This window comes from Herpailurus yagouaroundi, unplaced genomic scaffold (assembly GCF_014898765.1).
Source record: "Herpailurus yagouaroundi ecotype Mexico unplaced genomic scaffold, PumYag 142, whole genome shotgun sequence".
In the NCBI taxonomy this organism is placed as follows: domain Eukaryota; kingdom Metazoa; phylum Chordata; class Mammalia; order Carnivora; family Felidae; genus Herpailurus; species Herpailurus yagouaroundi.
In genome coordinates, this window is record NW_024412397.1 from 2,766,762 (window position 1) to 2,783,776 (window position 17,015).

Sequence of the window (17,015 nt, forward strand, 5' to 3'; positions counted from 1 at the left end):
TGGATGAATTCTTACCGTATGGTCAGTGTTCCCAGAGCTCATTCAGACACACATTCTAGAAGGTTCCTCCGGTTTCTTTTAGGATCTTTCCAGCACGCCTGGCTCCCTGCGCCCCCAAATCCGCTCCTACCTGTCAGGAAGGAAGGAAGGAAGGCAGGCGCAGGCGCGGGCTGCACGACGAGGCCGCGCGAGCAGGATGGGCATCGGTCCCCAAACCACGCAGGCGGCAAGCTCTTCCCGCGACCAGGCCAGCCCGGCCAGCAACCGGCCCGCAGCCCCCGGGCCTTCCCGCCTCTGGGGCCCCTCCCCGCGCAGCCGCAGATCGGGGCTTGTGCGCGGCCGCGTGACGTGATCACGAGCGGCCCAGTCACGTGGCCGCAGCCAGCCAGTCCTGAGGCCGCCCGAGGCATGCTGGGTAAACGTGGCGTGTCCCTCGGCCGCCTTCGGAGCCGCAGGTCCGTGGTTAGGTCTTTGTTTCAAAGAATTCTGCCGCTGGGTTCTCCTGGGCGGCCCCGCGTGGCGTCCGGGCGGACGGGTTCAGGCGAGCAGAGGGGCGTGTGAGAGCCGCAGAGAGAAACGGGACAGACGTCGAGGACAGGCCTGTAGGAAGAGAAGGATCTGGAGGCAGGCCGTCCTGCCAGATGCCCACGTGGGGTAAGGAGAGAGGGGAGAAACGGATTTGTGGCTTTATTTCTTAGTGAAATCGCTTTTGGGCATCCCTACCGTCCACCGCATTCAAGTGCACACTTTAACCCTTCGCAACCCTTGCTTCAAGTACAGCCGCCCCCCCCCCCCCCTGCATTTCAGTGTTCTCAGGGCCGTAAATGTCCTGTTAGCCACGGCCTTCTCTTGGATTTTTCCTTTGCCATCTTGCATTGAAAACAACGCCTTAAAAGGGAGACAGGCTGAGATTTCTGCAAGACCAGTTTCATCTCAAATTTCTCACCCACAAAGACCAGGGAAAGTGGGCCCCCTTAATGGGCAGGAGCTGACACTGTGACTTATTTTAGTAAGTCCAGGATGTTCTTTACCAAAAAGCTGTACATCCTCCTTTTCGAGCCAGGAGCACCACTATCTTGAGACCACAGCTCATATTTTTAGGAGGGAGCAGAATGAGGCAGCCAGGGCGAAGGGCTCTGACGTTATCTAAACATTTGAGCTCAGGTCCTTATCAGCGCCAGACCTCCGAGTTGTCCTGTGCTCCAGGGATTGCTCTCTGAACATTTGAGCACAGAAGGCAGGATTTGCTAAGAATGAAAGCCCATTAAGAGGAGCCAAGCAGGGAAAGAAATTTAAATTCCAGTCCTCTAAGCAGCTTTTTGCAAAATAGCCCTCTTTCCCAAGCTTCCTCGTTTGCAAGAGAGGACTCCTCAAGTCTGCTGAAGACCCATTTCCTACCTCCTTGCTGGGGGTGCCGGGCCCCCCGCCCCCAGAATCCTCTCCCATCACCCCGGGAGCCACTCTGGGAGGACCCAGGACCGCTAGGATCACAGAGTTTGTAAGAAGTTGCAAAAGTAAGATTTGTGTGTGTGCTCTTTTTCTTAAAGAGTTTCCTTTCCCCAGAAGTTGTAACAGTCCCAAGTTCCACAAAACTTGGATCCGAGCCTGCTCTTGTGTTAACGAAGGCACACGGAGCAGTGACTGCACCCCCACGATAATGATTAACTGGGTTACAGAAAGAAACCATTACAACTTTTTTTATCTCTTTTGATCAAAGAAGAAAATCAGACGTTATTAACACTGTACAGACGGATCCCCTCACCCATCTTCCTGCCCCTCCTTTCCTGTGTACGTCTGACAGGCACAGACAACCATGAAAAGTGACCTGAGTGCCCACGGTGAAGCATGCGGAGAGGAGGTGCTCACTGGCTGTTTTCTTTCAGCATTTGGTGTGTGATTTACGTGTGTAATTTACGTGTGTGAAGCATATTCCTCCTTACTACTTGTACTCCAATCACAAGTTAGAATGAGAGCAAAAGAATATACATTTTCTACAGTTAAAAGAAAATAGTGTAAATGTATTATTTAGTTTTATCGCATCCTTTGAAAGTTATACGTTTGCAGTAAACAGCACATCGGTGCAGTGATTGTACATATGTATGTGAATTCAATAAATGATTTGGGTAGGTACTCATTTTCTTGTATCTGATAGGTATGCACCATCAGAAGTTTGGAAATCATAGCTTTAAAGTATCCTATTAATATCATCTCCATTCAGTAGAAAGGGAGCCAGGGCAGAAAAATATGCTTACTATTTGGACATAGTATACTATTCAGACTTGACTGGATAATAAGTCCTTAACTCTGACCATTAGATTCTATTTGGATTCAGTAGCTACTCCTTCAGAATGCAAAGCTGGGATCACAAGCTGAGTCAGCAATGGACCATTCACACCTTAGCATGAATTATTCCAGTCACTTCTTCTCTATCAGCAGTCAGACACCATTGAAAATGAGAGTTAGGAGGAATGAAAGAAAAGGAATCCGAGTTACTGAGTTTGGATGACGGGAAATTAATCTGAAAGTACAGGTTTCATAGGACACCATCCTGGAAGAGCTCTCTTACAAGAAGGTGTGCATGGCACCAAATGAGAGAATTGAAGAAAGAGGAAAGATGGGAGCAAGAACTCTAAAGACCAAGTCTCCTCTCAGCTTTCATTACTGTCCACGCTGTACTCACTCCTGCACCCCGTACCCCAGACCATCTCTGGCATCCCATTTTAAAATATTCTATTTCAGTTATCTCCGTAAACAATGAAATACTTGGCCTCCACCTTCCAGATGGATAGATGATTCTGGAAGTAGCACAGAGGTGCTATATCAGACTGAACATCCTGACTCTTAAGTTTGGAAATATGACTGCCCCCCTCGTGGGATTTTTTGGAGCTTCTGATGAGTACACATCTTGAATCAGACAGCTCCAGGATATTAGAGCCGAAAAGACACTTAGAGAATGTGTAAAACTTCAGTTCACGGACATGGAGAGCAGATCAGAAAGACTGCAGGGAGCAGGCCTGGGGAGGCCCTGGAACTGGGATTCCTATGTCATCCTTCCCTCTTAGCCAGAGTCTCACATGAGAGCCTGAGCTTCCCAAGCCTGTGTCCCCACAGAATCCTGTTCTGGGATTGTATGTGTTACTTGAGATAACCCATGTGCAAACACTTGCCCCCGTGCGCCACGCGTCATCATATTAGCCCCGAATACGTGCTTCCTCTGCTGCTCTCTGGCTCAGATCACGAGCTAATTGGGTCTAGTCCTGACCTGAAAAAAGAGGCGTAGGGTGTACAGGCCCGTGTGTGTTGATTGTAGAGTCTCACTAATGAGAGCAGACTCCGTTCTTTTCCTTAGAAGCAGGAATGGATCATCTTTAGTTTTCCCTCTTTTAAAGCTACAGATATTTAACGACTTTGGAATAAGAGACAAATTTGTCCAAAGCTGGTCCTTTCAGCTGGGGCTCCCTTATAAGTGGCTGCGTTCACAAGGAGACAGAGCTGTTTACTGTGCGAGTAGAAAAAGTCAGCCCGCCAGGAATATGGTGGGCCCAGGGGCCCTTCCTGCCTTGGGGTCTCACGGGGCCCCTGCATCCCGGGTGAGGCAGCCGCAGTCCACCCTCCAGAGCAGAATCAACTCCTACTGAAACAGATGCCCACCGCTTTAAAACATGGCCCACAACTTAGTCTGTTGTAGCTGTCCCCTGTTACCTTTGGTTGTGGGTTCTGCTCGGTGTTATTTTTAAATATAGGGCACCTTTTTTTTTTCCCCTTCTTATTTGAGACCACCAAGATTTGCTTGCTTTGTTTTCACTAAGGTGAAAGGTGTCAGGTCGTGAAGGAGTGCCCGGTGATTTCACAGAAGACTTGGACTTGGAAATGGACGCCTGCGCTGGGCGTGTTACTCCACTGCCACCAGAGCCTCGTCACTATTTCCACACGCATTTCCTCGATTGGAGAATCCAAAGGTGCGTACCTGTTTATTGACTGTGTTTTTCCTTCCTCTATGTGTCATGTTATTTGCGTGTTTTTTAATTGGGTTTTTTCTCATTCTTGATTTGTAAGGAATTCTTAACGTGTAATGTTAACGTTGATGACATTTTAGCACGTAGTTATCCTGTTTGACTCTTACCTTTTACTTACATGTTTTTCCGGCACATAGAAGTTTAAAATTTTAGGGAGTCAAATATCTTTACCTTTTAGCATATGTTTTTACCGTTAACAGCAACCACGGGTGCATATTTATCTAAATACTTGTTTCCTTGTTGTATACGCTGTCCTTTATTTTTCATTGCTTCTTTCCCAGTTTATTTCTGATTATTCGTTTGTTTTAAGGTTTGTTTATTTTTGAGAGACAGAGGCAGAGTGTAAGTGGGGGAGGGGCAGAGAGGGAGGGAGACACAGAATCCCAAGCAGGCTGCAGGCTCCGAGCGGTCAGCACGGAGCCCGATGTATCTTATTGTATTTTTAATCACAATAGTGCAGACATAGGTTAACTGAAGGTTTGGGGCTCCTGTGAGAAACAGTAGCTTCTGTTTCTCCCTTTCCCAACCCCATCCTTACCCATCAGAAGAAGTATTTCAGAATTGCTTTTCTTTTCCTTTGTTTTTGAGGGGGAGGGGGGCAGAGGGAGAGAGAGACAGAGAATCCCAAGCAGGCTCTGTGCTCAGCTAGGACCTGGAAGTGGGGCTCGATCCCACGACCCTGGGATCATGATCTGAGCCAAAATCAAGAGTCGGGCGCTCAACTGACTGAGCCGCCCAGGTACCCCGATATTTTGAATTATTTTAGTGGATTTCTTTTCCTGCCAATTTTCTTGGGTGTTACTGAACATTATTTCTTCAAAACTTTAGAATTATTTTAACCAAAAAAATCCCTTTAAAATATTATTGAAGTTTTTTAAATTTAAAAAGTAATTTTGAGATCATTAATTTGTTTGTAATACTCTTTCTTTTCCTGAAATGTCTTCCCATTTATTAAATTTTTCCTGTTCAGTGAATTTTTGGAGTTCCCTGACCCCATCAAGGTCCTCGTTAATAATTTTTTTTCTTTTTAAGTTTATTTATTTTGAGAGAGAGAGAGAGTATGAGGTGGGGGCAGAGAAAGGAGAGAGAGAATCCCAAGCAGGCTCCACAGCGTCAACACAAAGCCCAGCACGGGGCTTGAACCCACAAACTGTGAGATCGTGACCGGAGCCGAAATCGAGTCCGGTGTTTAATGGACCGAGCCACCCAGGTGCCCCTGATAATTCTTCAGTGTATCCCTGAGAGGTGTGTGTGTGTGCGTGTATGTGTGCGTATGTGCACGCATGCACACGTTACTCAAATTGCAGAAATCCACCCCTACCCACAGAGCTTTGCTATTTTAATAATACGTTTCTTTTCCGTGTGTTTTAAGTAACCAAATGCGTTTCTTCAAGTCATTTCTCTCACAGTCACTCACTTTAGCTGATACAGAGTGAAGGATAATAATAGCACAGCCCTGAGGCCGACACCATTTCCAGGCTACCACCTTTTCCGCGGCATCGCTCGTCCTTGGTGCCAGTTGCAATGAGATAACGCCTTGGTGTTGGCATCCAGAATGCAGAATCTCGAGCAACACTTTGTTTCCGATGTGTCAGAATCCTACAGACAGGATTCCTTCAAATCATCGTGGTCCAGTAATTTCATGATGGGATGCTGTCTTCACGACGTAACCAGAAAAGTAGGAGAGGTGTGGGCACATGGGCTCCCATGAGGGCGTGACAGTCCGTAGTTGCTCCTGGCCTCCCGTCTCGCTCTCCCTGCAACACCGGTGCACAGACGCACCCACCCACAGGTGGTACACACTCGCTACTCTCAGCCGCCTTCCTTTATCTTTGAATCGAGCCTGCACACCTCTCCTCCTTGTGGAGTCTTCCCCACCCTGCGTGACTGGTTTCTGCCTCCCATGTGCCCTAGCGTTCTGTCTTCTTGTTCTTTACGTGCAGGTCACAGTGGCAATCGTGGGATGGTTCGTGTAGTTGTGTTTCTTATTTAACGTTCTGTAAGGAATGAAGTCGTGTCTTGGTTACTGCTGCACTTTCTGCCCCGAATAGCACGAGCAAATGTTCACTGAACGTTTGTTAAATGAAAAGAAAGTGAAATGTTGGAATCACCTAAATGCCCAACCGTTACAGTACAGTCAGGAATACTTTCCTATTGTTTACGTTTTTGTTTTCATAGTTTTTTAGTGCCGAGGGAAATTGCCTCTTCTGATAGCATTAGTTTTGAGAAAACCAAAACCAAAACATGGAAGTTGCTGGAAAGAAATACACCAAAATGTTCACAGTGGTTATTGCTAAAGTGGAGAACTATGTTCTTGTATGTTTACTTTAAAATAGGCATGTATACAGGGGCGCCTGGGTGGCGCAGTCGGTTAAGCGTCCGACTTCAGCCAGGTCACGATCTCTCAGTCCGTGAGTTCGAGCCCCGCATCGGGCTCTGGGCTGATGGCTCAGAGCCTGGAGCCTGTTTCCGATTCTGTGTCTCCCTCTCTCTCTGCCCCTCCCCCGTTCATGCTCTGTCTCTCTCTGTCCCCAAAATAAATAAACGTTGAAAAAAAAAATTTAAAAAAAAATAAAATTAAATTAAAATAAAATAAAATAAAATAAAATAGGCATGTATTAGTTTTATAGCCAGAAAAATATAGTTTTTGTTTCATTTTTAAATTGATTTAAGCCTAAGTTATGGAAAAAGTACCTCTGAGGCATAGGGAAGTTGCAAGTAAAACCGGGTTTAAAAACAGAGATTTCAGTAAAATATTTTCAAGTTTTATTTCTTTTGAGGGAGAGACAGATCACTCATCTAAGAGCAAGCATGAGTGGGGGAGGGGCAGAGAGAGAGAGAGAGAGAGAGAGAGAGAGAGAATCTCAAGCAGGCTCTGCTATCTCAGAGCCCAACATGGGGCTCGATCCCACAACCCTGGGATCGTGACCTGAGCCGAAATCAAGAGTCAGATGCTTAACTGACTGAGCCACCCTGGCGCCCTTCAATAAAACAGTATTTTAAATGCTCTATTTGAAGAGAAGCCTCATCAGGAGAATGGATAGTAGCTAGATGGAGCGGTACCTTCCCAAAGGACCACCGTCTGACAGAGAACAGAATAAAGCACAGCGACACATTCGCAACAGATAAAGCCTGCAAGAAAACATATAGTGCTATTGATAAAATGAAATCAGTGTATAATAGCAATCCTACAAATGTTTAAGACATGTAAAAATGTGATTAATTGTTTACGATACATACATGTATTGTAAAGGTACGAAGAAACACATAGTGTGATGTGGTGATACGAAACTCACAAGAATGGTTTCCTTTGTTGAGAGAGGGGTTTGTGGCTGAGGAGAGAGAAAGGGGGGGTTTGATTTTTTTTAACCAAGTGGTGGATATGGGTGTTATTGCAAAATTGTACTTTTGTGTACGTTGTAATATTTTATAGTGTCCTGAAATTTCATAACATGTTTTGAAATAAAAGTAAAACTGAAAGGAATCTGCCGCTAACTCTTTCGTAAACAAAGATTCTTTTGTGAATAGGGGCAGCATGCTTTCTGTGGTCTGTAAACTCAGATTCTCTTTCACTCTCCCTCCTTCCTTCCTGCCCAGTCTCTCTCTTTCTCTTTCTGTCTCTCTGTCTCTCTCTCTTGCTCTCTCTCTCTCTCTTTTTTTTTTTTTTTGGCTGTCTTTTATTTTTATTTTTATTTTTTAATTTTTTTTAACGTTTTTTATTTATTTTTGAAACAGAGACAGAGCATGAATGGGGGAGGGGCAGAGAGAGAGGGAGACACAGAATCGGAAGCAGGCTCCAGGCTCTGAGCCGTCAGCCCAGAGCCTGACGTGGGGCTCGAACCCACAGACCGTGAGATCCTGACCTGAGCTGAAGTCGGACACCTAACCGACTGAGCCACCCAGGCACCCCTTGGCTGTCTTTTAAAGTAGCGTATTCTTTTTAACAGCACTGTTTTTACTAGGAAAGTTAGAAATACCATGAAAACCACCAGATAGCTATTATTTGGTCACTGGTATTACAGATCTGCCTGGTCTGATTATAAGAACTTTTAGGAGTTGTCTAGTGCTTTAAGTTACTAGTAATTTAGATTTCATTTATGTAGATTTCTAACTTGGCATGTACTCCTAGTAAAGCAAACAAGAAAAAGAAATATGCTTCTCTCGCTCTGTTGGATTATGATTGATCTCATTTTTCAGGATCAGCTATTCAAGGAAAGAGCTGGACGGCCCTGGCTTACAAATTTCTAATAACTTGAACTGTGTCTGCGAGAGTCTTAATTGTATGAAAGGGGAGGAGGCTCTCCTCGGAGCATGACCGTGCAGTTTAGAAGTGCTCCAAGGAGAACAGAGTGCAGTGCCTTCCCTCTGGTTCCATAACGTGAAGGAGAGAGGAGGCAGAGCTACTCTTCAGGTGATGGAGTGGTGTCCATTCTTGAAAATAGAGGATTAGCTTTGCAGGGCAATAGGTCAGAGTTTTCATTTTGCAAAGTGCGATTCCATTATAGCCTTCTCATCTCCCACGAGCTCTGGGATTAGTGTTTGTTAGGCTAGGAGAATATAATAATTGCTTAAGTATAGGAAAAATACGTTTGACAAACATTCATGCTAGAGAAACAGGAAAGATGGGATCCTTGACCCAGTGCGGAACTGCAGCTGGTCACTTAAGCCCCTTGCTTGTCTGCTGATCCGCTGATTATCTTCTCACCTAATTTTAGCCCCAAGGTTCAGCTTCCACCCCCTCCTGTTTTATCATTTCTTTTTCTCCTGTTGACCTACCTGTGAAGATACCAAGTAGAAGCAAAATTGCTGAAAGGCAGAGCAGAAGAAGAATGATCCTGGGTCATTTGCTGAGGAGGTCGAGACCCTGACAGCTAAGGGTTAACTGCAGCTGAGGTGCCACAGGCCACGGAGAGCACGTGGGCACGCTCACGTGCACACACACGTGCAGCACTCACACTCATTCGCGCACACTCAGGCGTACACTCACGGGCATACACACAGAAGCACACTCTCACCCCGGCACACACGGCCCTCCCCTGCCCAGCACAGCCTCCCACCGATGCCGCCGCAGGAGTCTGGAGCACACGAGATGGCTCTACAACCATGTCCCTCAGCTGAGAACTGACCCACTTTCACCAGGTTGACAGAGGTGAGGAGATGAGCCGCGGAAGTGGTCCAGACAGAAAACCTGTGACCAGAACAAGATCCTCCTGACCCAGGTTCCCGGACGGCGTGCCTCCGTGGCCGGGATGGACCCGGCCCTCTTTTACTTCACCTCACCTTAACCAGGAACCTGGACCCACACACGCCCAGCGAACTGGCGCCATGTGGCTGATTGGGACATTTCAGCTCTCCTGAAAATTGGTGTTGATCGCTTCAGAAGACACCCGCAGGCAACGATTCGTCGTGACAAATAAGATGGTCAGAATGATTGGGCTCCCCAGCACACAGATGCATTCCACACCGTGCCTGAGCTGGCTCTTGGATTCAAAGGTCAAATTAAAACTGGTCATCTGGGAGTGTGGCTTACGTGCCCATGTTTACAACCTCAACTCTTGTCATGTGTCTGCAGAGTCCCCAACAACAAATCAATATCCTGTAGTCTGGGGGAAAGCAGGAACAAACGATGCTTCAAGAACTGGGGCTAAGTGGCGAATGCCCAGAACACAGTTCGTATACCCAAAACGCGTTACGGCCACAAACTGCTGGGGCACAAATTTGGACTATTTTAAGTTTCTTAAAGTCTCGTTTGCAAGTAGCAAAAGATCCTTATTGTGAAAGATAACTTGGTTCTCTTGTTTATATTCAAGAGCCAGTGCAGATTAAAGTGATCTTTTAAAAGGGCTTGAATAGGAGAATAAATCAGTATTGGTGTCCCGTTTGTCTTATTTCAATAATAGTCACTATGGAAACGAATCACTGGCCTATTTCTTTTCATACCTCCAAGTAAACAATAAGGTTTCCTTCCACTTTTCCGTGTATCCTGTTTCCTTTGGAAGAGGGATCTCTGGTATAGAGTGTCTCCAAAGCACTTCTTATTGAAATCTATGGTTTTTCCCTGCATGATTATTTCATTTGTTTTAAACACTCTCAGCCTCGCTGTGGAATTCTGTGAAGGCCACAGGTGGTGACGCAAAGCGCCCAGTGCCATCCTTCCGAAGACCGGGCTCACGCGCCTTTGCCCAGAGCTGGAGAACCCAGTTGCTGCCGGATGCAGCCGAGGGCCAGAGGACGCTCAGACACGTGACAAAGTGCCCAGCGCAAACAGCCAATGGACTTTCCCTTTCATTTCCCCTTGTTCCACACCAGTTCACGATTACAGACCAATGGGAATGTCTCCCAGGAGTACTTGCCATGCTAGGCTGCTGATTCGAGAAAGAACAAGCGAAATACTAGCGTGTGTTTCCTCCCTTCCTGTCCTCAACCCACATCCGAAATCCATTTTATATCTGGCTGAAGCCAGAGGTTCTAAATATAGAGGGTGTGCCCTCCCCGGCACTCCCCGGTCTCTCTGCGGGGCTGTCTGTGAATCCACAGCCCATGTTCGCAGGGGCCCCATTAACCCAGCAAGTGTGGCCCCTTGGCCTTGGTCCACAACCCCCCATCTCCAAGGACACACTCCTGCTAGCATATCAAAAGGAAGCACACTGTGTGTAACTCTATTTATTGCTTGCTATTTTTATGACCTGTGAAGGCCTTCTCTTCATTTGTTTACTGCGTGACATGGAAAATTACAGATATATGTAGATATATATTTTTAAAGGCATACACACAAAAAAAGACATAAAAGACAAAAGCCCCATACAGCGGCAGTGCCCTCCAGCAGAGGAAGAGAAGATACTTTAGCGGTGTTCTGTATTAACAAACATATTACAGAAACAGAGTAAAACGGCCATAGTGCTTAATTGTTTTGTCTGACAAATCTATTTTTAAAAACGGAAAGAGGTCAGACCTAGGATGTCAGTGCCTGAAATGTGCCACAGGCATCTTGGGAGAACTCTCTGAGATTTCACTACAAATGTTACTACCTTTATGCCCTTAAAGAGCTGTGATTTTCCAAATGGCCGTGTCAAGATGATAACAAAGTAATTGCTTGGAGGGGGGGGGGGGGACTTAATCAGCCTGAGAACCTGGCAGATTGTTGCAAGTGTGGCTCCTACTGTCTACATGTTCCTTTGCGCAGGCCCTTTGCGGTGTGGCCTGGCAGCTCTTCCCACTGAGAGGCAGAGTCGGTTTCATCACCCTTCAAATCTGGGCTGGCCCCGTGACTCTCTCCAACCGTCGAATGTGGCAAAGTGAGAATGTGCTTTTTTTGGCCACCGTCACAAGAACAAGCCTGGGAAGTGTCCTGCAGGACGAGGGAGCACAGAAGAACCGAGGCATCCCAGCTGACTCACAGCTGACTGCGTAGATGTGAGGGCACCAGCCCAGCCCAAACTGCTGACTCATAAAATCATAACTAAATAGGTGGCTCCTATTTTAAACTACTAAGTTTTGGAGGAGTTTGTTACACAGCAATAGCTTAGCTGATATACCTTTTCTTTCTCCTCTTTACCAACACCCCCGTCCCCCCCAGAAAGGCTTATCGCTATGCAAAAAGCCCTTGTCAGAGAATCGGAAGATGTAGGTGCTACTCCTGGCTCAGAATAATTTAGCTGTATGACTCTGAACTTGCCCTGTACCTTTCTGAGCATCAGTTTCCTTGTCTGGATGTTTACATCCAAGATGTTTCTGGCTGGAGCATCCGTACAAAGGAAACTGCCAGGCAGCTTGGACTTTTCCACACGCTGGTGTGAATGTCTTTAAGAGGTGTGCATAACAAATCTCATTACAAATGTGTCTTTTGATCAGTGGTCCCACTTCTTTGCCATTCTGCCATGGAAGTAAACACCGAATACACTGGCAGTTATGCTCAAGGATGTCTAGTGCAGGATTATTTGTATGGCAGACGTCAAGAAATAGCCTGAATGGCTATCAAGGAAAATGAACAAATAGTGCTATATTCATACCGTAAAATATCATGCAGCTATTTAAAGAATTCTCCAGAAGAACTTTCATGATAATTTTTTTTTAAGTGAAAGAAGTGAGGTTCGGGGTACAGTACCATTTTTGTAAACAAAACAAAACACTCATATGAGTGTGCAGTTTCATATGCTTATTTGGCCACTAAGAAAGTTCGGAAGGACACAGAACATGCTGATTTCCTGGGCTGGAGACCGATTTCTAACAGCAAAAAAATGTGCCAACAGCCTCTGTGTTTTTAGGTGGAGGGGTTGGATTAATTTAATGATGGCACTTCCATATGGTGAAATAATACTCAGCTGTTAAAAGTGATGATACGTATTACATGGAAACAATTACATACATCTAAAATAATGGTATTAGTGAATATGAAACAACATTAAAGGAAATAAAAATGCATGATCCCATGTATTTAGAAAATCTTCGGGATAAAGACACACCAAATATCCATGGTAATTTTTAATGATCATGAGCTTATAAGTGGCTTACCCTTATTTTCATGGATCTGTGTTTTCTAATTTTGCTAAAATAACATGTATAAAAGGGGAAGGAATGGGGCACAGGCAGAAACATTTAGCGATTCAAAGGTGTTGAGTAAAAGCAGCAGAACCAAAGGGGACTGGATCCTTCATAAACGCAACCACATCCCTAAACAACAAGGAGGTGAGCATACTTTGAGTTGGAAATCACAGTCTGTGAAAGACAGCTTGAGATATTTAGCCCAGTGGGCTGAGCAACCGGCCGTCTAGAATGTTTTTGGCTCACACAATATGATTAGAGTGGATGAGATAATTAATATTTATAAAGCACTTTCATATCCTGCAGAAGAAGCTGTTGTGTAAGATAATCCTGTCTTCCTGAACTCAGTCCTTGTGTCTTTCTTCAAATGGGCCCAGGGCCACCTCTTCTGACTCCCCCTTGAAAGATCACCAGCTTATCTCCTAGTCAGCATGCTTTTTGGTTTCCTTAGACAAGAAAACCTGATTGGAGAAAGAGGTTACATTCCTCTTCACCGTAAATTATATACATCCAAACCAGAAACTCTTTTGCCTCTGGAGACTATGTTTGTACTTGGGCAGATGCTGTTCATCAAGGTATTAGCCTTGAACAAACTCCTTCTCTGCCAAGTTTAAAAGACCCCGGACACGACAGGAACTTCTAATGAAGACAGATGATTCCTCATAGATTTAGACTGAAGGCAGCTTGGATTAGGTGTGCGCCACGCAGACTGGAAGGGGATGGGTTGTTTCTGGGGTGCGGCTTCTCCCCCACGGCTACCACCAGCCACCAAGCCACTCTCACCCCAAGTCTGGAATTCACACAAACAACTAGTCTCTGGATGGGAAACTCACTGACATTCCGCCTAAGTCCATCGCCAGGCAACTTATGAGGAAACGGAGCATTCTGAGAGTGCCTGGCCCCTGGTGAACTTGCCCTTCCCTGCGGACAGCCGTCTTGCCCCTTCCTTCGCCTTTGGCAGGTTCTGTAAGGGCTTGTGAGTGATACGGGTCCCTCCGTCCCACTCAGGGCGTTATCATCACTTTGGCTTTTGCTCTGGGAGAAGCAGCCGCCATTACTTCTTCCACCCAGTCCCGTCGCAGTCGTAGCACACTGACCAAAAGCATTCCGACCACAGAATGTCACTTCAGGACAGAAAGCCGCTGGATGCAAAGTTTGGCAACTTGTTTCCATCCTTGCTATGCTGGGTGACTGAATAGTAAGTAACAGGCTGTGCAGGTTTCTCCACAGGCCCCTGAGTCCCACACATTCCTTTCTTGGGAGTCACTGTGTGATTCCTTGGAAGAAAAAGTGGACATTTGAGTCGCTTCCTTTTCCCTCCTGCTAAAACTTGCTTCTCAGTCCCTCACTCTTGCTCACTCAGTCACTGTCCTGGCTCTCCTGCTTTCATATTTTAAACACACATTTTATCAGCGTGAGCGGCGGGACACCGTGACTCTTTGCACCACAGGAATGAATTCTTGTCATGAGAGTGAAGCCTCAAACATCACTCTTTAAAAGTGTACTCTGTAAAAGCAGTTGTTGTTTGGGGGATGGTTTGTGGCCAGGAGTTTAAAAATTTCCCCCAGAAACGACATTCCAGAAACAATGAAAACCACCCCAGAGTTGGGCAGTGTTACCTTTATTTAACTGCAAGTACTCACAGTTCTGCAACTGTGAATGTTCCCTTTTTCTGGGTGTAAAATGTCTGGGTCCATGGAAAAGTTAGTCCTGGGCTGCGTCGGGACAGGATGTTTGTTGTTAGAAGCAGCATCTTTCCTGCCGGTGGGCCGGTTGCATAACTGGCAGTTCCCAACACTGCTCGTGCTGTAGTCTGTATAAAACAGTTACCAAATTAGAAAAAATAACCCTTATGAAATATGCTGTGTGCTGAATCACATCTAGATATTAGCTGAGTGAGTAAAAGTACACTTCCTAAGAAGTCAGGCTCTTAGGGGCACCTGGGTGGCTCAGTCCGTTGAGCGTCCAACTTCGGCTCAGGTCATGATCTGGCAGCTCGTGAGTTCAAGCCCCACGTCGGGCTCTGTGCTGACAGCTCGGAGCCTGGAGCCTGCTTCGGATTCTGTGCCTCCCTCTCTCTCTGTCCCTCTCCTACTTGTGCTCTGTCCCTCTCTCCTTCACAAATAAACATTAAAAAAAAATTTTTTTAAAGGGAAGTCAAACTCTTAGCACAAGTGAGAAAATGATCGTCAACATCATGAACTAAAAACTCCGTGCCTGGTGCCCTGACAGCTGATTGGGTGCAGCTGCCCGTAGGGTTGCACTTGGCCCACCTACGTGTCAGATACACTAAGCCCGAGGTCAGCTTAGAAACCAACAACACGACGTCTGTTTGGAGGCACTTGCTGACCAGCATTTAAATTTGAAGAACAGAAACCCGTCATTCAGAGCTCCTCATAGGTCAGACTGGAAGACACCGTGTTTCTTGACGTGGGGAGTGTCCAGCGTGTCCTGGCCCTTGTTCACGAAACCTCTTTGGAGGACCTCCGGGTGCCTGTGAGCGGTGTGGATGGGAGTGAAGAAAGAGCAGAGAAATCCCCAGCTCTGGAGGTTGGCAACCAGAGGAGGAGGAAGACGTGTGCCAGTGCGGACGGCGACACGGTCACCGCCCGGGATGCGCGCGGTGCGCTGTGAAGGAAAGCTCAGAAAGCCGGGGGCCGGCATGACAAGCGGGCCTCAGACCCCCGGGGCAGCGGACGTAGAGGGCCCGGGTCAGCGACACGACAGCTGAGAGCCGACGTGGGAGCCGGGAACCCCTTTGGCCACACCCGTGCTTTCTGTCTGCCCGCCCTTTCCTGCCGGAGGTCACGCTGGCCCGGTTGACGGTTGTCACCAAGCACCATCTCCCGTGGAGTAAACCCGCGGGCCGGGGCACCCACCCGGGTGTGGTCCCAGGGTGGCGGCCAACGAGTCGGGTCGGAAGGGAGAGGTAAGATAGCCCGTGTGCATTTCGCCCCACGCGCGGCCACGCTGCCTCTGGCTCCCCGCGCGGGAATTCGTTTGCCGACGGAAACACCCCTGCGGGCCGCCGACGTCCACGTGAGCCCACTCGGCTGCGATGGCAGCACCACCCAAGGGGCTTGTGCTGTGTTCTGAGGAAACGGGGTTCGGGGCTCACTGTCCCCCCGCTCTCGATTTATTTTTTATTTTCTCGAACCTGTTTCCACCAAGCTGCTAACGAACAGGTGTATTCCAGGCGGCGTCTGCAGGCGTCGCTTGAGGGGAGCGAGCAACTTGCGCGTGTCTGTGTCCCGCGCTGGGACTCCGAAAGCTCACGTCGTCGGCGTGGTGCGTGGGTCACCCCAGCCTCTGCCGCCAGAACCCCCGTTTGTCAGCCGGCGTCTGTGAGACGTTTGAGAGTCCTCTTCACACCCTCTCAAAGATTGCACGTTGAAAGCGGACGTTTCTCTGCGCTGAAAACGAGGCCGCGTTGTTGCATCATCCGAGGACGAATTCGGACCTACACGAGAGAGACAAACATGCGACGCTGAAGTTTGGCTCTTTACAGCCAAACCTGTTCTCCCCGCCTCCTGTGTGGCCTCCTCTGTCTTCTGCCACCTCTCCCTTGGTGTTGAATCCGGATTTCTTTAAAGTAGGCGTCAGTACTTCGCCAGAAGCCCTCCGGCCACAAGACGACCATCAATGAAATGGCAATGGAATCCCTAGATTCGCCACGTTTCTTTCTTGCCTTCGCTCTCCTGAGGCCTGTCCTCGGTGAGAGGCGTTTGGAATTCAGTTCATCTCTTTCGTCGAAAACACAGAGCGTTCGCTTCCTCCGCCAGGCCTTTGTGAAAGCTGTGAGCGGAAACGCGGGTCACGTACCGCTGAGCAGCTTCCAGAAGAACCAGCGCCCGCGTGGGAGCGGGAGGACCCCCTTTGCAGGGAGGGCCGGAGGGCGGGGCTTCCTGAGGAGGGCGGGGCTTCCGGCGGGGGGGGGCGGGGGGCGGGGGGCGGGAAGGGTAGGCCTCTTCTCACCAGTCCCAGTCCCGTGGTGGGACTTCGGGGAGAGACGAGAGAGACGTGGCGCGCGGCTGGCGCCGAGGAGCCGAGAGGCGAGTGTTAGGCGTGCGTGTGCAGACGGACACACGCACCCGGGGCAGGGAGAGCGAGGTGCCGTCCCGGGGGGGCGTCGGCGCCACGGAGGATTCACCGGCCTCTGCTCACGCCCCCCCCCCCCCCGCCCCGCCCCGAGCTGGAGCGGGAGGAGGGAAGCGGGCAGAGACGGGACCCCAGGGCCAGACGGAAGCTCCCGAGGCACTGCCTGTTCTCCGCAGACTGCCGCCTCCCTCCTCCGCTGCCGTCCAAGCCCCCCCCCCCCCCGGCCACGTGGCTCCTCCAGACCCCGACCGTGACACCGTCCCGCCCGCCTCTCCCTGCACGCGACCTCCCGTGGGTGCCGGCAGAAAAGGCCGGCTCTGAGATTTCCGTTCTCCCGGACGTCCGGCCTGCTGCTCGGCG

General features: G+C 48.4%; 2 long non-coding RNA genes across 4 annotated transcripts in view; both read right to left on the reverse strand.

Moving 5' to 3' along the window:
• LOC121032770 (uncharacterized) overlaps window positions 1–2,252 on the reverse strand; it is a 17,459-nt gene extending 15,207 nt beyond the window's left edge. Inside the window, exons 1-2 of the long non-coding RNA XR_005791456.1 lie at window positions 1,399–2,252; window positions 16–634 (exon numbers count right to left, since the gene is read on the reverse strand). This is a non-coding gene — a long non-coding RNA (uncharacterized LOC121032770). The remainder of the gene's footprint in view (window positions 1–15; window positions 635–1,398) is intronic.
• Window positions 2,253–14,162: 11,910 nt separating this feature from the next.
• On the reverse strand, window positions 14,163–16,415 carry LOC121032771 (uncharacterized). 3 transcript variants are annotated; one of them, XR_005791457.1, is made up of 2 exons: window positions 15,715–16,415; window positions 14,163–14,370 (listed from the first exon to the last, which is right to left on the reverse strand). It is a non-coding gene; the product is annotated as an uncharacterized LOC121032771 (long non-coding RNA). The 3 variants fall into 3 exon arrangements; XR_005791459.1 differs by lacking the exon at window positions 15,715–16,415 and adding an exon at window positions 15,437–15,702; XR_005791458.1 differs by lacking the exon at window positions 15,715–16,415 and adding an exon at window positions 14,908–15,419.
• Between the last annotated feature and the right edge of the window lie 600 nt (window positions 16,416–17,015).